Source organism: Megascapheus bottae, unplaced genomic scaffold (assembly GCF_031878675.1).
Source record: "Megascapheus bottae isolate mThoBot1 unplaced genomic scaffold, mThoBot2.hap1 HAP1_SCAFFOLD_103, whole genome shotgun sequence".
NCBI lineage: Eukaryota > Metazoa > Chordata > Mammalia > Rodentia > Geomyidae > Megascapheus > Megascapheus bottae.
Window position 1 is genome coordinate 529529 of NW_028327323.1, and position 13629 is coordinate 543157.

Below are 13629 nucleotides of genomic sequence, written 5' to 3' on the forward strand. Positions count from 1 at the left end.
AGAAAATTAGGGAATTCAGGGTTGAGTTCCTTTGACTTGCATTGAAAGTTACACAAGATGGAATTAGGCATTGTGGTAGATGTACTGAGAAAAATTCTTCCATCTTGGATGAAACCTTTAATTTTCTGAGGTCCATATTTAATATCCCCAAGAGATACAATTCCATTTCTATGGCAAAATGGAATACTGCTTTTCATTTAATAACATGCCTCTCAGTTTTGCACTGCAGTACCAGAGAAAATCACTAGAGGAATACAAGTGCTGGAGATGTAGATGTAGCTCAAGTGGCAGAACATTTTCCTAGCAGGAGCAAGGCCATGATTTCGATATCCAGCTTGCATAAAACGTGTTTGAGTTCCTCTCCATGGTCCAACTCAATTATCTGTTTCTAATTTTATTTCATTACTAGTGATGTCAGGACGTTTCCAGCCACTGCGGTTTGTGACTCAAACATTGACATTTGGTGAGTTGTCTATCATCTGAAAGTTAAACTGATTTCAATGTAAGTACAATGCCCAATCAATATGGCAGCTTCTCAGAGAGTTCTCATGTAATCCTTGTGTGTATTGAAATAGAGAATGATAGCATAAATGAACACACACTTGATCATGGTCTGCTTTGAAGTGAAACCTAGCAACCAAATCCTTATTTACATATCAGTGCCTGCATGCAGCTTTCACAGAGCCAACAGTGGTAAGAATCCCAGTTAGAAACAGTGAGAATGGTCTTAATGGTTTCTCAATGAAAAGAACAACATATCTTTTTCATTCTCCAGAATTCTGATACCCACTATCAGAACTGATGAGAATCCTTCTTCTTAGGCTACCGTTCCTTGTCCATTTGTGAGAGGCAGTTAAAAAAATAACCAAATAAATGAAAGGACAGAGGGAGTAGAGCAGACTTAGAATGCAGAAAATTAGAAGTTCTAAAGCACTGAGTTCCTCTGAAGTGAGTTCCAACTAGCATTAAACTGCATAATATCAATAGCATTGTGCTAAGTTTACTAGGAAAGAAAAAGACTTTAATCATGCATAAAAGTTTTCTTTTACAAAAGAAATTAATTTTCCTTTCCAGGGAAAAATGAAAATACCTTTGTTCATTTTGCTAAGTTATGTATTATTTCTATTCCTATGAATTTATTTGTGTTAGGTAAACTGTAGCCAATTTGAATAAAAAACTAAGACTATGAGTTCACATGGCATTTGATTCTATCGTTTAATCCTCTAGCATGAATGGAAAAGATCCAACAGAAGTTGGGAACGAAGAATTGACAAAAAGGTCAGATATCTATATGTAGATAAAGATATGTAAATATACATGGTTGTTAAACAGAGTGTTTCTGGGAATTATTTTCAAAATGTTCTCAGTGCAGCTTTTGTCTGTAATATTACTCCTTTTCCATGGTTGTTGAATAAATGAGAAACGAGTCTCACAAAAGTGTTTTGCTATTTTAGTAAGCAGTGAAGCAAAATTCCTAGACAATCCACACCTTGCTGATATATGAGATCCTACTAGAATTAGATTTGTTCCTTTGGTGTTACAGCAGTGACACACAATTCCATGCATTTGTTCTGACCAAATGAATTTTTTCAAGGTGAAGAAATAAAATGTCATACCAAAGAGACTACAAGTTTGTTTCATTGTGAAAGGGGTAAATAACCTCTTGTACAACTCTTTCCCATATTTTTGCTGGTTATGCCCAGTTCTCTGATGGGTGTGCTCTTTCTCTAGATCCAAAACTTTAATTTATGCATAATATTTTCATTGTCCACTTCATGCCACATTTTAAACACTGTGGTTCTAAGGTTGGTGACACTATGAACACTTTATAGACAGCATTTATACTGGTGAAAGAGATGAATCCATGGCATTATGATTTTATTTTACTTCTTACTGCTCACATGTGAATACAGGGATCATGAAAAAATTCACATTTCAAATAAAAGAGTTTGGAGACAGATTGGGTCCATGAGCATGTGGAATGGGGGTACTCTGATACTATGGCTTCTAGTCAGGGCTTCAGGAATATTCTGCTTTCTTGCTTATACCTGAGGCTCTGCTTCTGGAACCACACATACAGTGCAACATTTTACTGGATCCTTGGAGATGGACAATTACAAAAATAAATTTCTACCCTGGATGTTTTCATATTGCTGTCCTCTGATCTTTGCCACCTGTGTAGAGATAATTATACATATGAACCAAAAGCATGCACATCCATCGTAGATTCTGGTGAAAGCCCAAGTGGATCAAGCAAGCCTAGGCACAAAGATTCACATACCATGAACAGAGAGTATCACAGATAGTGCTCTGAGTTGAGACCTGAATACTGGAGATAAGGGGTGTTAGGGACAGAAAAGCTAGAGATACAGCTCCATTGGCAGATACTTGGGTGGCATACTCAAGATCATAATTTCTATACCTAGTAGTGTCAGAAAAAAATGTGTGATTTTTTTCCAACATGGTGCAACCTGATTTTTGTATATGTTTAATATGTCCACAGTGAAGACAACGACTTAACAACGGTTGTTTTTCATTCTAATGAAGACAACAGTAATTGGTGAGTTGATTTTTTTTAGTAATATATCATTTTGGAGGATAATGTGTCTTCAGACTACACAGGACTGCCTGTCCATATCTGCAGGTAATCGTGAACTGGTTTGAAACTTATTAGAAAATGATAGAGTAGATCAAAATACACTGGCTCATGGGGTGCTATGAAGTCAAGTACTAGCATCTCAAATCCTTAGATCACCACAGTGCCTGTCAGCTAGTCACATGAGCCCAGGCAGCTGGGAATCCCTTTCTGAAACAAAAAAGTAATCCTAGCAGTCTATATGGCTCATGAAGGAAGACTATATCCTTCCTTCTATAGATGCCTGCAACCACAATCAATGGTAGCCCTGCTTCTAGACTTCTGTTCCTTGTCCCTATGTTAGCGGCAGGAAAGTCACCAGGGAATAGAGGCCACCTAGAATGTTGATATTTAGATGATATCCAAGTCTTGATTTCCATTGAAATTAGTTGAACTGAAACCAGAAGAGGTTATTCTCCATCAGATCAGGTAGATATATTGGGTCATAGTATTATTAACTTTTAGGGAAAAGTCTTACCTTTTGCAAGTAGAAGAGTTTAATTTCTCTAAGACGCCTCCAATTGAGTTTCCTAGCTTGCATGGATACTGAACATAGCTATCCAAGTAGACAAATGTGGAGACTGAGAATTGTGATGTTCATGGAGGTTTCCAGCACTAGAGAACACCATTAACCTAGTTTCTATCTGATCTGAATACAGGGTGTATAGGAGTCTTTCTAACTTTGTTTCTTTGGATAAAACAGAAACTTATCTGGATAAAAGAGAAACATGCCAGGAAAGCAATGTTTTGTGTCCCTGTTGTGTTTAAGACACTGTAAAAACACCCACACAATCTAAAAGAACATTTCATTCAAAATGCTTTGGTATGAGATTTTTCAGATTGGGTGAAGGACAAAAGAATCCTGAAAGAGCAAGAAACAAAGAATTTGGAAAGAGCCAGAAACAGGCTGCAGTTGGCAGGGCGTAGAGGAACCTTCAACAGCAGGTGAAGCTGGTTCTACAAGTACCCACTCATCATCACTGTTGATGGAACCCCGCCTCACATTTATACGTGTTTCATGTTTATTCTGGTGGATATGGATGGATGTAAGAAGTTAGTCTAGGGACTTAATCAGGAATTTCTTGGTTGCAATGAAGATGTGTCCCTCTAGAGTGTAATTGTACTTAAAAAGGGGGACTATGCATTGGTATTAAGATGATAGGTCCTTCAATATGAATCCATCAGCTTTTCCTTTGCAGAAGTTTAATGTTCAGGTCACTATCACAGGAAAACTCATTTCTAGTTAAAGATGTTAGATATGAATTAGGATGATATAGATGAATATTCAAGGTCAGTTTTTACCAGACTCATCAAAGAAATGCAGTGATTGGCTTTTCCAAAGTTATATTCAATAACAGTATATATGTACTTTTGTACATATTGATAGCAGACACCTCAATCCCAGTGTACATTGTTCAGAGGCCCAGCTGCAGGTCTCTAGTTTATGGCCCTTGGGTTACAGCGTGAATTCTCTTATGATGTTGAACTTTCGGTGTTAGTGACAGACACTGGGATCAAGAACTTAAATAGTATACAAGAGATGTATACTAGGAGAACAAACTGAATCGGGAGGTAACAGAAACCATCACCAAATGCTGTATCCTTTTTGCATCTGAGAAGAAAGACAGAGGAAGTAAACATTTTCCTATATGCAATAGGTGTTTAATGCATCATAAATTTATACAACTCAGTAAATTGTAAAGTCATATACAAACTTCCAAGTAATTGATTTACTTGGGCGTAAGGTTCCTGTAGCTATACGCTTCAGAATCATTTTTATACAATATTTAAGAATTAATATATCAGATCTGATATGTGATCAAATGTATGTTATCACAAGTGTGCATATATACATATGCAGAGATATTTATAATGTGTGAACACACAAAACACATGAGTTAATGATAGCTAAGTGTGTAGAGCACATGATTGGAAGTGGGCAGGATGAAATAAGAGGAGAAAGGAAGAAGACGTTCAAATTTGTAGAACGACCCTCTTGAGAGTTTGGAATTGCTGTGTCATTTTAACTGTCATGCTTGTCACTGATGTGTCAGGGGATGACATCTGTCTTCAGATGAAACTGGGTGAGGGAAGAACAGGTCATGAGCAATATACTTCATCTACCTTGCTCACATTAATAACATATTCCTTCAGAAAATATGAAGTATATTACTTATGGGTCTGTGTTGGAGTCCTTCTTGGACATCTAGGAGGGGGGTAAGATGGCGACGGAGCCCACAAATAATCCCGGGAACACAGACTCTGGAGACCAGACTCCAGACTCTCGGTGCAGTTCGCTAAATACAGATCGAGTGGTGGCCGCCACATCAGCAAATGGGGACTTCCCTGTGTATGACCGTCAGCCAATGATGTCCTGAGACACGCCCCACTTTCTAGGAGTACCTGGGAACTCCTATTTCTGGTGGGAGGGGCCAGCTGCCCTCTGGCTCTGGACTGCTTGGGTCACTGAGTGTGCACATGCTGAAGCACAGGTGGCAAGCAGCGGGGCTCCTAAATCACTATCTAGGAGTCCCCGCAGTTTCCCCTTTTTCTTTATTTGTGGACACTCATAACGGAATGTAGGATGGGGCCCAAACCTTGTGCAAAGATATTAGCTAGATGGCATCCAGGCAAGCCTGGATAAACTCAACCAACTTAGCTAAAGCAAACATGGGTCCTGCTGCTGTGGAAATGAGTGTGGTGGGCCAGAGAGAACTAGGGCTATGTGGGTTTAAGATGGGACTGGCGTTAACAGGAGACACAGCCCCCATGTACTCCCCAGCATGCTTTGAGGGAAGACAATAGGGTTGCAGTTCCTCTGATTGTATTGTTCATAATCATATCACAGTCCCATGCCAGGGTAGACATAGGATGAGGTAGCTTTGAGGAGAGTGTGGAGGCAGAGTCTGTGGCATCCACAGCCAGCAAAGCAGTCATCCAGGGTGGTTTTTCTGGATAGGTCGGTGTCCTAGGTCATACTGGTGAGATCGCAAAGGTGGAGGCAGAACTTAGGTCAGCTGGCTGCGGCTGGCAGCCTTCTTCCAGGGGGGTGCTGGTCTCCCGACTGGCACCGGAGCTAAGGTGACTGAACCCTGGAGGCAACTCAGAATAGCGACCACGATGGGGAAGAAATGAGGCAAATCACCAATGTGCTCCCCTTTCTGACCTGCCGGACTACCCTTTTCCACATGGATTCATCCCGTATCCTACCTCCAATCCCTCACAGGGAGAGAGACAGAACAATTTCATAAACTTGCTCAAGCTGTCTATCACAAAAGTGAAGGTGCCTGCTCTCCAAGATCCCTTTCCACATAATTGCTTATAGAGGTCCACTTCCCTACTAGTTATGCCCCACGTCTGGGCACCAGTTTTTGGAGTCTTTCTCAGACTTCTAGGAGGGGGTAAGATGGTGACAGAGCCCACGAATAATCCCAGGAACACAGAGTCTGGACACCAGACTCTCAGTGCAGATCTAAGTTTATTTTAGAAAACGCGATGGCTAAATACAGATCAAGCGGTGGTTGTCATGTCATCAAATAGGGACCTCCCTGAATGCGACCATCAGCCAATGGTGTCCTGAGACAGGCCCCACTCGCTGGGAGTATCTGGGATCTCCTACTCCAGGCGGGAGGGACCAGGCACCCTCTGATTCTGGACTGCTTGCATCACTGAGAGTGTACATGCTGAAGCACAGGTGGCAAGCAGCATGGCTCCTAAACCACTAGCTACAAGTCCCCACAGGTCTGCAGTATATTGCAGAAAGAAACAGACGTAGAGGCTAGTGAGCAGCAGAACTATTTGTATGAAAGATCAAGGTCATGTAAGTATCCCTTATAATATACAGCCCTGTCATCATGTGAAGCTAGTGTTTACAATGCCCCTGGGTCTAGCTGTGCCTCTCTGCCAGCTTGTTCTGATCCTAATCTCTAACAAACTGAAAAGACATTTACCCTCATACCACACTTTGTATTGTTTTATAACAATGTAGATATTTTTAATGGTGGGTATAAGAAATTGCTATGAGAAGTGGAGAATCTGGAACTTAGCTGTGAGAAAAGAAGAAATTTGGAATGAGAAAACAGGGCCATTAGAAGCTAACAGCACTGCTTTTACTTAGTTGCAAACAATGAGCATAAAAGTTTTGTTGTATGGATATGGCTTTCTTGTATGGAATTGTCCCAGACCAAATATGTCCCTTCCCAAACTACTCTCTCTTCTTTATATGCAAAGGTTGTTGCCAAGTCTCAAAGTGACTGGATTGATGTGGTAACAATGTTCATTCTTGGCACCACATACTCTGAAGATTATCCCAACCTGTGAATGGAGGATATTGCAGTATCGTTCAGAGCAAGTAATGACTCCATGGTTACTTTCTCTCCTCTGTCTTCAGTTACTTGGGAAAACTGGAGGTTTTGATTACATGTGATGAAGATCATGGATAGATGACTACCCTGCCTTCTCCTTAGGAAGTTGTGGCCTAGTGTCTTGGTGACTCAATGAGTAATGTGTTCTCTTTACCTTTGGAGATGACCTTGCACCTGTCTTCTTTTCTGACCCAGTGAGCCAGATACACAATTACTTTAGAACGCTTATTGTTAATATTTTATCACCAAGTATATTTCTTTGATAATCTTAAACTGTAATGTTGTGCTGATTTGAAATCAAGTGTGAGAAGAATATCTCAGTTATAGGGAAGAAGTATAGTCCACTGTTTTGTGACTTGCAAAATAATTTGACCCAGAATATGAAGTTTAATTATTCATGTGATATCTGACTATATGTATTTTTTGTTCCTATAGCACATCTGCATTTGAATTTTGTTCAGCCCATGATGATGACAGTGTGACTGAAAGGTAAGCTATAATCCAAGCCATATAATAGAGTGCTAGACAAATGTATATGTAGAAGTTTATGTACATATTTTATATGAATGTATGTACAGACACATGGACACATAAGTATCCACATTCCTAAGGCTGGAGCTGAGCCCTTGTATTTGAAGAAATACAAACAGCATGAAAGGAGCGGTGACATGTGTGATGCAGTGCAGTTCAGAAAGTGAAAGATTCTGTGTTGGATCACCAGTGCTGCCAGGAAAATGAAAGAAATATGCATCAGGAAGGGTCTGCCTGTCACACTGACTGTGTGGTATGTGGAAATTGGAGGTGATCCTATGTAGAAGCCAGCATGGAAAACAAGTTATTGAGACCCTTATCTCAAGCAGTGAGCCTGTCCTAGGAGCTCACAGCTGTATTCCCTTCTCCCAGGAGCACAGATAACCAGGTGATGATCTGAGGCCACTTCCAGACCTAGACAGAAGGAAGACCTTCCTGGAAAGACATCTACAGCACCAAATGACTTAGGCCATTACTCAGGTGGTCGAGTGTTTGCCTAGCAGGCAAACAGAATGCCCTGTCATCACACACCAGTGTGACAAAAAGGGGAAGCATTCAGTAAATTTCCAACAAGCTCCTACTGGCTCTGTAAAACATTAGGTGTGACTCCTTCTGTGCTAATACACCACTGACTCTGTACCCACCTCCAAAACTCCCCACCCTGTGACTACTATTCTACCTCACACTTCTTGACTATCATGTTGAGCTGTCACATTAAAGTTAGTATGTTTTTCAATATCATCACTTTGTTTTCATTTGCTTCAAGACACTTTAAATTTCTTTCTTGGTTTATCAGTCCCCCGATCATTCAAGTGTCTATCACTTAACTTTCATGCGTTGTTTTGTCCTCTATCTTTTTGTATCTCTATTGCTTTGTAAAAATAAGATACATTGGTATATCCAATTTTTGTTTCAGTTTCTTCTAACCTGGTTATTAGCTTAACATGTGATTTTCTGGTAGAATGTATATTCTTCAGTTAGAAAATGAAATGTTTTGAAGTGTCTTCTAGACAAATTTGAAATGTGGTAAACTTTGATGTTTTGTGATTGACATTTTTGTCTGAATGATCCTTCTTTTCTAGCAATGGATATGAATGCATGTAATATACTCTTCAAGTATATGTCTCCTTGTAGGTCTCATGATGTTGGTTTTATAGAAAAGCATTTTCCTGCACTATATACCTCTATCTTTACAATAACTATTCCTGGTTGTTTATTTGATGTATTTGCCATAATTTCCTGCTCTTCTTGACATCTTTTTCCAGGGATTGCTGTAGTCTGGGGTTTTTTTTTACATATCAAGAACTGCTTGTTATTACTTTCATTTGATTTTTTCTAGACATACACTCTTCCTTTCCATCCTCACTCTTAAAAATGGGTATTCAGCAGCCAGCATATCATTGGGGCAGGGGTTTTCAAACTTACTCTACTACCATTGGCACTTTCATTGGATACAATAATGCATATTCCCCTAAGTTTCTGATTGATCAGAAGAGACATATTGCTCCCATTCTCATTTATTTCTGTCATATATCCTTGTTTCATTGCTTCTTTGTTATTTGGTGGCTGCCAACCCAGAGAAGGATTGATTCTCTTCTTCTTTGTGTATTAGCCTAAAATTGTACCCTGTATGACTGGCAGTAAGTTGACTTAGTGTCAGTAAAGATATGATTAAAATACTTGATTATCATCAAAGAACATATTTATTTCAGCTTGAAATAAATGCTTTTGTGGGGTCTGTGGTAATATTAACAATCTATTGTTAAGTGAAGGATAGTTATACAATCAGTAAATGTTAATATATCATTTTTATTATAATCAAAATGATGACCTAGTTTCATCTATATTCTGATTTTATCTATCATTATGTATGGTATCCTATGAGGTAGCAATTTGCTATGAGTAGTGAAAATTGATCATTTGTATAAAGTAGATTGTTCTTTGACTGAACATGTATGCTAAAGTTATGTGTCATGCCTGCCTATGTATTCCAATACACTTCTATCCTGAAAATTGGCTGTAGGACATAATGTGTGATCTAGGATGGAAATGTGAGTTAATATCCTTGAAGGCTCTCAATGATCTGATGATATTTACATATATACATATCTATGCGTATTCCTAATGTCAGAATGAAGGCAAGAAATGTGTGCATACACAAACAGATGTCAACATGTTAAACAAGAAGTAGCAGAGCAATATGGTATAGGCATGAGATCCCAGCTGTGAGACATAGGTAGGAATACTATAGTCTGCTGTCAAACCTAAGCAGTGAAGGAAACTCTGTGGGAAATGTATGAGAGGTAAGAGATTTTGCCCCAAAATGAAGAACTGTCATCTGATACTACAACTGAACTTCCTGAAAGAAATAAAAATGAAGGGTAGGGTCTAAATATACATACACTCTCACCTATGTGTATCTATGCATATTTGCATGTTGGTAAGTCCAGACACACGTGAATGGATAGTTACAGAAAAGAAAGTGATAGAGATTAGAGAATTTAATTTTAAGTATTGATGACACTGCAGAGCCTTTGATATTTTTCTAAGATCCTTGGGCTCTAGTATCAGTAGAGACCTTTCTAAAATCTTAGGTATTTCCAAGAAGAAATACCATGAATTCTTCTTGTTCCTAATCTATTGTAGTGGCCAAAACCAATTCAGTGTTATGCTGTAAGACTCAGCAGGTTAAGAAATTTCTCTCTGGTGACTCCATTTTGTCTAGCTAGAGGATAAAGCAAGTTACAGGGGTTTTGTCTGTCTGTCTGACTGACTGTCTCTGTTTCTCTCTCTGTGTCTATTCTCTGTGTCTCTGTGTGTCTCTCCCTGTCTCTCTCTATGTCTCAATGACTGAGAAAAGGTTTGACACTAGGGGTTTTTAAATTTGATGTGTATTTTCCAGAAATGCCTTACTGTTAAGGTGTGTTTTCAGCCCCAAACAAAAATTTGCCTAATTATGTGCTGGATGTCTATCTCAAGAGATGATGATGAAAAGACCAGAGAATCTTTTCATGCCCATGATCATCCCTGATATGTCTCATTTCATTGCTGTTGGAAGGAGGCTGGCTAAAATAGAATGACTTGCCTAGGATTTCACATGTTCTGGGGAAAACAGACAGCTGAAGACAGCTCCCTCATACCATTTGTGATATTTTTAGTGGATGAGAAGTCTTTTACCATCAAGTGATGGTTGGAATTTTATGTGAAAGGTAATACCCAAAGCATGTCTGTGTGTTTGTTTGCACATATATTCTGTAGATTAAGGTAAATAACTCATGAACTACAAATCCTTTTATGAATCAGAGAGGCTGTACAGACAGAGGACAGTAGTGCTAGCAAGGAGGGGAGAGAGGAAGCAGAAATGTAGATGGTTGATCAGCTCCATTTTCTTCATAGCAAGGGATATGGAACATAAGGAAACCCACAAAATCACTGCAAAAAGTGGTTTAGGGTCATGTGAAAAAAACTCCTTTTACACCTTGCATAAATCTTTGTGTATCACATTTCATTGAAGAGAGAGGCCTCATTTCTAGGAAAACACAGGAAATAACTCCTAGCATATAAAGAGTATTTAGAGTTAGTATTCAGCTAGTTATAGCTGTTTGGAGAGAAAAAGTAGTTTTAGGAATTTCCATAGTATTTGACTGCGAACAACTTAATGGTTCATGTTGGTAATGAAGAGCAGAACACTCAGAGATCTACAGAGGACAGCCATAAGAGGTCAGATACCCAAATACAGTCAGACTTGTGTAGAAAGCTGTACCAAGATGAAGGAACATGTTAGTGGGAACCATTTGGAAGGTCAGGGAAGTGCAATTTTGTCTGTGCCATTCCATCATTTTGCAAATTGGGTGAAGGACTGAGACTCCAGTAAGGAGAGGGAGTTCTCACTGTCCTGGTGAGCAGTGAAGAGTCCTCTGCTTCTGGCCTGCCACCCATTGGTGCAATGTGAGAGTAAGTCAGTAAAGACATCCAAGATTACTGAAAGTAAGGAGGGAATAGAAGGAACAGAGGAAGCAGAATATTAGGTATGACCTCAGGGTTGAGTTCCCTTGAACAACATCATATTGAAAGTCATACAAGATAGCATTAGGTCCAGTGTTAGGCTACTGGGAAAAATTCTTCTACCTTGGATTAAAACGGTCCATATTTAATTTCCTGAAGAGATTCAACTGCATTTCTGTGGTAAAATGAAAATACTGCTTTTCACTTGGTTCTGGTCTCTTAGTTCACACCAGAGTACTCAAGCACAGTGCTAGATGGAACAAAAGAGCTGGAGATGGGGCTGCAGCTCAAGTGGCAAACATGATCCTAGCATGAACACAGACATGGTTTAAGTTCCCAGCCTCGTAGAAAAGTTTGATTTCTGCAGTATGTCCCAAATGAGTTTTCTGTGTCTTATTTTATTTTATTTTTTAGAGATGAAACAACGTTAACTGCAATTGCAGTTTGTGACTCAAGAATTAACATTTGGTAAGTTGTGTTATCTGTCATCTGAGTGTAAATTCATTTGTAGTGTGAGTTTAGTGTACAATCTATGTGACAGCTTATCAGTATCCTCATGTAATAGTTATTTTTGTACTGAAACTAAGTAGAAATTGGTAGAGTCAATTAGTACATACTTGGTCATGGTCTGCCATGAAGTGAAATTAGCAATCATATCCTTATTTACCTATTATCAGTGCCTACGTGCAACTTACACTGAGCTAATAGAGATACGAATCCCAGTCAGGAACAGTTAGGTTGTCTCAGTGGTTCTGAGGTGAAAAGAGTTGTTGGGTCTCTTTCCTTCTCCAGAAATCTGTTTCTTAGACAGGCCCACTGTCAGTTCTGATGAGAGTCCAATTTCTCAGCTGTTGTTCCTTGTATTTTGTTGATAAGCAGTTAAGAAAAGAGCCAAGTTAGTGAAAATAAGAAGGGAGTAGAGCAGACTTAGACAGCTGAAAATCAGATTGCATAAAGGATTGAGTTTCTCTGTAGTGAGCTGCATGTACAATTAAACTACATGATACCAATAAATATTTTGTTAATTTTAAGAAAGAAAATTTCTTTACTTGTGCATAGAAACTTTCTTTTGAAGAGATAACAGTGTAAATTCCCAAAGAAATTAATTTCCTTTCTAGGGAAATGTGGGGACAGATTTCTAATGTTCAGGGAAATTTTTCCAACAAAGGAAAAGACATTAACTAAGTTTCTATATCATCTCGATATTGTGTGCCTGGGAATCTTTCTAACTTTGTTTGGAAAAACAGAAACATATAAAAGATATGTTTCATGTCCCTGTTGTGATTGAGATACTGCAAAAACACTAGCACAATCTAAAGGGCATTTCACAATCCTTGGACACATACTACCAAATCCCCACTGTTGACTACACTTCTGTCTTACACATCTGGAATATCAACTTGAGCTACCACATGAAAATTAGTGTGTTTTGCAATAGAATCATTTATTTTTCTATTTGCTTGAAGTAATTTTTACTTTCTTTCTTGGTTTATCACACCTCTGATTGATCAAGTACTTATCAATTTACTTTCATGTCTTATCAAAATCCCTAAAGTCTTTGGGATATTTGTAGCTCTGTCTTTATAAAAATAAAAGATACATAGAGCCTGTATCCTAGCTACTGAAGAGTCTGAGAACTGTGTATCGTGGATCAGACACAGCCCTGGCACTAAAGACCTAGAGATTCCTACCTCCCATTAACAACCAAAAAAACCCCGAAGCGGTGCTGGGACTCAAGAAGTAGAGTGGTAGCTCTGAGCTGAAGAGCTCAGGGACAATGCCCAGGCTCAGAGTTCAAGCCCCTTGAATATCAACCAAGTGATACAATCCTTTCTGGACGAAGCAGTGGAGATCTAATTAGTAATATCGGTGGGAAACTCTGGAATTCTTATCCAGTTAACTTCCTGAAAGCCAGAAATATGGCTCAAGTGGTAGAGTACCTTCTTCACAGAGAAAGCTAAGGGAGAGCACCCAGGCCCTAAGAGGAAGCCCAATAGTACCTGCACATAAATACAGTAAGAAAGAGAAAGAAGGAAGTCCACCTCCCTAGCAGAGACAGTCACAGGCCTGATGTGAATGGATGGAAAGAGATAT

General features: G+C 39.1%; 1 long non-coding RNA gene across 1 annotated transcript; it reads left to right on the top strand.

The window, feature by feature from the left end:
* Positions 1-427: 427 nt before the first annotated feature.
* On the top strand, positions 428-7192 carry LOC150040067 (uncharacterized). Its single transcript, XR_016534105.1, has 4 exons — positions 428-463; positions 1228-1278; positions 2504-2560; positions 7026-7192. It is a non-coding gene; the product is annotated as an uncharacterized LOC150040067 (long non-coding RNA).
* The last annotated feature ends 6437 nt before the right edge of the window (positions 7193-13629 follow it).